The sequence below is a fragment of the Triticum dicoccoides genome, chromosome 7A, assembly GCF_002162155.2.
Source record: "Triticum dicoccoides isolate Atlit2015 ecotype Zavitan chromosome 7A, WEW_v2.0, whole genome shotgun sequence".
NCBI classification, from domain to species: Eukaryota; Viridiplantae; Streptophyta; class Magnoliopsida; order Poales; family Poaceae; genus Triticum; species Triticum dicoccoides.
The window spans coordinates 27,091,063-27,098,354 of record NC_041392.1 but is presented as its reverse complement, the minus strand read 5'-3'; positions in this window follow the sequence as shown (position 1 = coordinate 27,098,354).

The following is a 7,292-nucleotide window of genomic DNA, read 5'->3' as shown; positions in this document are numbered from 1 at the left end:
TAAGGTGGCTGGCGGGTGTCTGTCTCTCCTGCTTTAGTTGGAGCGGAATCGATGAACAGGGTCCTTATGAAGGGTAAATAGAAGTTGACAAATCACGTTGTGGCTTTAACGTAGGTAAGAAAACGTTCTTGCTAGAACCCTAATTCAGCCACGTAAAACTTGCAACAACAATTAGAGGACGTCTAACTTGTTTTTGCAGCAAGTGGTTTGTGATATGATATGGCCAAAGTTGTGATGAATGATGAATGATCTATATGTGATGTATGAGATGTTCATGCTATTGTAATAGGATTCACGACTTGCATGTCGATGAGTATGACAACCGGCAGGAGCCATAGGAGTTGTCTTTATTCTTTTATATGACCTGTGTGTCATCAAGAAACGCCATGTAAATTACTTTACTTTATTGCTAAACGCGTTAGCCATAGTAGTAGAAGTAATAGTTGGCGAGCAACTTCATGGAGACACGATGATGGAGATCATGATGATGGAGATCATGGTGTCAAGCCGGTGACAAGATGATCATGGAGCCCCAAGATGGAGATCAAAGGAGCTATGTGATAATGGCCATATCATGTCACGCTTATTATTTGATTGCATGTGATGTTTATCATGTTTTGCATCTTGTTTACTTAGAACGACGGTAGTAAATAAGATGATCCCTCACAATAATTTCAAGAAGTGTTCCCCCTAACTGTGCACCGTTGCGACAGTTTGCTGTTTCAAAACACCACGTGATGATCGGGTGTTTTATTCAGACGTTCACATACAACGGGTGTAAGACAGATTTACACATGCAAACACTTAGGTTGACTTGACGAGCCAAGCATGTACAGACATGGCCTCGGAACACAGAAGACCGAAAGGTCGAGCATGAGTCGTATAGTAGATACGATCAACATGAAGATGTTCACCGACGTTGACTAGTCCGTCTCACGTGATGATCGGACACGGTCTAGTTAACTCGGATCATGTAATACTTAGATGACTGGAGGGATGTCTAATCTAAGTGGGAGTTCATTAATAATTTGATTAGTTGAACTTAATTATCATGAACTTAGTCTAAAATCTTTGCAATATGTCTTGTAGATCAAATGGCCAACGTAGTCCTCAACTTCAACGCGTTCCTAGAGAAAACTAAGCTGAAAGACGATGGCAGCAACTATACGGACTGGGTCCGGAACCTGAGGATCATCCTCATAGCTGCCAAGAAAGATTATGTCCTACAAGCACCGCTTGGTGACGCACCCGTTCTCCCTGCAGAACAAGATGTTATGAACGCTTGGCAGGCACGTTTCGATGACTACTCCCTCGTTCAGTGCGGCATGCTTTACAGCCTAGAGCCGGGGCTCCAAAAATGTTTTGAGAGACATGGAGCATATGAGATGTTCGAAGAGCTGAAAATGGTTTTCCAAGCTCATGCCCGGGTCGAGAGATATGAAGTCTCCGACAAATTCTTCAGCTGTAAGATGGAGGAAAACAGTTCTGTCAGTGAGCACATACTCACTATGTCTGGGTTGCATAACCGCTTGACTCAGCTGGGAGTTAATCTCCCGAATGATGCGGTCATTGACAGAATCCTCCAGTCGCTTCCACCAAGCTACAAGAGCTTTGTGATGAACTTCAATATGCAGGGGATGGAAAAGACCATTCCTGAAGTATTTGCTATGCTGAAATCAGCAGAGGTAGAAGTCAGGAAGGAACATCAAGTGTTGATGGTCAATAAAACCACTAAGTTCAAGAAAGGCAAGGGTAAAAAGAACTTCAAGAAGGACAGCAAGGAGGTTGCCGCGCCCGGCAAGCAAGCTGCCGGGAAGAAGCCAAAGAATGGACCCAAGCCCGAGACTGAGTGCTTTTATTGCAAGGGAAGCGGTCACTGGAAGCGGAACTGCCCTAAGTACTTAGCGGATAAGAAGGCCGGCAAAACAAAAGGTATATGTGATATACATGTAATTGATGTGTACCTTACTAGTGCCCGTAGTGGCTCCTGGGTATTTGATACCGGTGTAGTTGCTCACATTTGTAACTCAAAGCAGGGGCTGCGGAATAAGCGGAAACTGGCAAAGGACGAGGTGACGATGCGCGTCGGGAATGGTTCCAAGGTCAATGTGATCGCCGTCGGCACGCTACCTCTGCATCTCCCTTCGGGATTAGTTTTAAACCTTAATAATTGTTATTTAGTGCCAGCTTTGAGCATGAACATTGTATCGGGATCTCGTTTAATTCGAGATGGCTACTCTTTTAAATCTGAGAATAATGGTTGTTCCATTTTTATGAGAGATATGTTTTATGGTCATGCTCCTATGGTGAATGGTTTATTCCTTATGAATCTCGAACGTGATGCTACACATATTCATAATGTGAGTACCAAAAGAAGTAAAGTTGATAATGATAGTCCCACGTACTTGTGGCACTGCCGCCTTGGTCACATAGGTGTCAAACGCATGAAGAAGCTCCATGCTGATGGACTTTTAGAGTCTCTTGATTATGAATCATTTGACACGTGCGAACCATGCCTTATGGGTAAAATGACCAAGACTCCGTTCTCAGGAACAATGGAGCGAGCAACCGACTTATTGGAAATCATACATACCGATGTGTGCGGTCCAATGAGTGTTGAGGCTCGCGGTGGCTATCGTTATGTTCTCACCCTCACTGATGATTTAAGTAGGTATGGGTATATCTACTTAATGAAACACAAGTCTGAAACCTTTGAAAAGTTCAAGGAATTTCAGAGTGAGGTTGAAAATCAACGTGACAGGAAAATCAAGTTTCTACGATCAGATCGTGGAGGAGAAGACTTGAGTCACGAGTTTGGGGCACACTTAAGAAAATGTGGAATAGTTTCACAACTCACGCCGCCTGGAACACCTCAGCGTAATGGTGTGTCCGAACGTCGTAATCGCACTCTGTTAGATATGGTGCGATCTATGATGTCTCTTACCGATTTACCGCTTTCTTTTTGGGGCTATGCTTTAGAGACTGCCGCATTCACTTTAAATAGGGCTCCGTCGAAATCCGTTAAGACGACACCGTATGAATTATGGTTTGGGAAGAAACCTAAGCTGTCGTTTCTAAAAGTTTGGGGATGCGATGCTTATGTCAAGAAACTTCAACCTGAAAAGCTCGAACCCAAATCGGAAAAATGCGTCTTCATAGGGTACCCAAAAGAAACTATTGGGTACACCTTCTACCTTAGATCCGAAGGCAAGATCTTTGTTGCCAAGAATGGGTTCTTTCTGGAGAAAGAGTTTCTCTCGAAAGAAGTAAGTGGGAGGAAAGTAGAGCTTGATGAAGTATTACCTCTTGAATCGGAAAAAGGCGCAACTCAAGAAAATGTTCCTGAGGTGCCTGCACCGACTAGAGAGGAAGTTAATGAAAATGATCAAGATACTTCTGATCAAGCCCCTACTGAAATCCGAAGGTCCACAAGGACACGTTCCGCACCAGAGTGGTACGGCAACCCTGTCTTGGAAATCATGTTGTTAGACAACGGTGAACCTTCGAACTATGAAGAAGCGATGGCGGGACCGGATTCCGACAAATGGCTAGAAGCCATGAAATCCGAGATAGGATCCATGTATGAGAACGAAGTATGGACTTTGACTGACTTGCCCGTTGAACGGCGAGCCATAGAAAATAAATGGATCTTTAAGAAGAAGACAGACGCGGATGGTAATGTGACCATCTATAAAGCTCGGCTTGTCGCTAAGGGTTATCGACAAGTTCAAGGGGTTGACTACGATGAGACTTTCTCACCGGTAGCGAAGCTAAAGTCCGTCCGAATCATGTTAGCAATTGCCGCATTCTATAATTACGAAATATGGCAAATGGACGTCAAAACGGCATTCCTTAATGGTTTCCTTAAGGAAGAATTGTATATGATGCAGCCGGAAGGTTTTGTCGATCCTAAGAATGCTGACAAAGTGTGCAAGCTCCAACGCTCGATTTATGGGCTGGTGCAAGCATCTCGGAGTTGGAACATTCGCTTTGATGAGATGATCAAAGCGTTTGGGTTTACACAGACTTATGGAGAAGCCTGCGTTTACAAGAAAGTGAGTGGGAGCTCTGTAGCATTTCTCATATTATATGTAGATGACATACTTTTGATGGGAAATGATATAGAACTCTTGGACAGCATCAAGGCCTACTTGAATAAAAGTTTTTCAATGAAGGACCTTGGAGAAGCTGCTTATATATTAGGCATCAAAATCTATAGAGATAGATCGAGACGCCTCATAGGTCTTTCACAAAGCACATACCTTGATAAGATATTGAAGAAGTTCAATATGGATCAATCCAAGAAAGGGTTCTTGCCTGTGTTACAAGGTGTGAAATTGAGCTCAACTCAATGTCCGACCACGGCAGAAGATATAGAAGAGATGAGCGTCATCCCCTATGCCTCAGCCATAGGTTCTATTATATATGCCATGCTGTGTACCAGACCTGATGTTAACCTTGCCGTCAGTTTGGTAGGAAGGTACCAAAGTAATCCCGGCAAGGAACACTGGACAGCGGTCAAGAATATCCTGAAGTACCTGAAAAGGACTAAGGAAATGTTTCTCGTTTATGGAGGTGACGAAGAGCTCGTCGTAAAGGGTTACGTCGACGCTAGCTTCAACACAGATCTGGATGACTCTAAGTCACAAACCGGATACATGTATATTTTGAATGGTGGGGCAGTAAGCTGGTGCAGTTGCAAGCAAAGCGTCGTGGCGGGATCTACATGTGAAGCGGAGTACATGGCAGCCTCGGAGGCAGCACATGAAGCAATATGGGTGAAGGAGTTCATCACCGACCTAGGAGTCATACCCAATGCGTCGGGGCCGATCAAGCTCTTCTGTGACAACACTGGAGCTATTGCACTTGCCAAGGAGCCCAGGTTTCACAAGAAGACAAGGCACATCAAGCGTCGCTTCAACTCCATTCGTGAAAATGTTCAAGATGGAGACATAGAGATTTGTAAAGTACATACGGACCTGAATGTAGCAGATCCGTTGACTAAACCTCTCCCTAGAGCAAAACATGATCAACACCAGAATTCCATGGGTGTTCGATTCATCACAATGTAACTAGATTACTGACTCTAGTGCAAGTGGGAGACTGTTGGAAATATGCCCTAGAGGCAATAATAAAAGCATTATTATTATATTTCCTTGTTCATGATAATTGTCTTTATTCATGCTATAATTGTGTTATCTGGAAATCGTAATACATGTGTGAATAACAGACATCAACATGTCCCTAGTGAGCCTCTAGTTGACTAGCTCGTTGATCAACAGATAGTTATGATTTCCTGACTATGGACACTGGATGTCATTGATAACGAGATCACATCATTAGGAGAATGATGTGATGGACGAGACCCAATCCTAAACATAGCACAAGATCGTATAGTTCGTTTGCTAGAGTTTTGCAATGTCAAAGTATCTTTTCCTTAGACCATGAGATCGTGTAACTCCCGGATACCGTAGGAGTGCTTTGGGTATGCCAAACGTCACAAGTAACTGGGTGACTATAAAGGTAGACTACGGGTATCTCCGAAAGTGTCTGTTGGGTGACATGGATCAAGACTGGGATTTGTCACTCCGTATGACGGAGAGGTATCACTGGGCCCACTCGGTAATGCATCATCATAATGAGCTCAGAGTGACCAAGTGTCTGGTCACGGGATCATGCATTACGGTACGAGTAAAGTGACTTGCCGGTAACGAGATTGAACGAGGTATTGGGATACCGACGATCGAATCTCGGGCAAGTAACATATCGATAGACAAAGGGAATAGCGTACGGGGTTGATTGAATCCTCGACATCGTGGTTCATCCGATGAGATCATCGTGGAGCATGTGGGAGCCAACATGGGTAACCAGATCCCGCTGTTGGTTATTGACCGGAGAGTGGTCTCGGTCATGTCTGCTTGTCTCCCGAACCCGTAGGGTCTACACACTTAAGGTTCAGTTACGCTAGGGTTGTAGGGATATGTATATGCAGTAACCCGAATGTTGTTCGGAGTCCCGGATGAGATCCCGGACGTCACGAGGAATTCCGGAATGGTCCGGAGGTAAAGATTTATATATGGGAAGTCCTGTTTCGGGCATCGGGACAAGTTTCGGGGTTATCAGTATTGTACCGGGACCACCGGAAGGGTCCCGGGGGTCCACCGGGTGGGTCCACCTGCCCCGGGGGGGCACATGGGCTGCAAGGGGGTGCGCCTTGGCCTAATGGGCCAAGGGCACCAGCCCCACATAGGCCCATGCGCCTAGGGTTTAAGGGGACAAGAGTCCTAGGAGGGTAAGGCACCTCCTAGGTGCCTTGGGGGGAGGGAAACCTCCCCTAGGCCGCCGCACCCCCTAGGAGATTGGATCTCCTAGGGCCGGCCACCCCCCCTTGGCACCCCTATATATAGTGGGGGAGAGGAGGGACTTCATACCTTGAGTCCTTGGCCTTTGGTTGCCTCCTTCTCCCTCCCTTGCTGGATCAAGAAGAGGAGACGTGGCTGTTCCGTACGTGTGTTGAACACGGAGGTGCCGTCCGTTCGGCGCTGGTCATCGGTGATTTGGATCACGTCGAGTACGACTACATCATCACCGTTCTTTTGAACGCTTCCGCTCGCGATCTACAAAGGTATGTAGATGCATCTAATCACTCGTTGCTAGATGAACTCCTAGATGATCTTGGTGAAACGAGTAGGAAAATTTTTGTTTTCTGCAACGTTCCCCAACACACCGGAGCCATCATAATCATAGCCAGCTGCTTCCAGACCATCGGTGTCGTTGAGAAACAATGAGCAGACGGCATCACTTCCTCGTGCGATTATGTCCCCCAACAACTCTTCTTGTACTTCGTCTCGGGCGGTGTCCATAGTTTCTACAAATATTGACAACATGGCAATTATTATTCAAACATGACAGATGGATATATTAGTGGCAAACGTAGAACTAATATTAATTAGTAGCCTTGACGCTGCTTCTCTAGGGTTTGGGGTGGCCTCGACAACGCTTCAAGGATAAAAAAAGAAGAGGAAGAAAAAAAAAAGAGGAGAAGAAATAATAGAGGAGTAAGAACTCCTCTATTCTTTCTTCTCCTCTTTTTTTCTTCTTCTTCCTCTTTTTTTTATCGGGAACGAGGGTCGTCGAGGGTCACCGAGCGGTAGAGGAAACCCTAAATAGCAAGCATCGTGGGTGTGAGATACATGTGGCCGTCGGTGTCGGACACTACATCCACGTCCCACAAGTGACGTGGGCATCGAAGCCCGCGCCACTTGTGGGACGTGGATGTAGTGTCCGACACC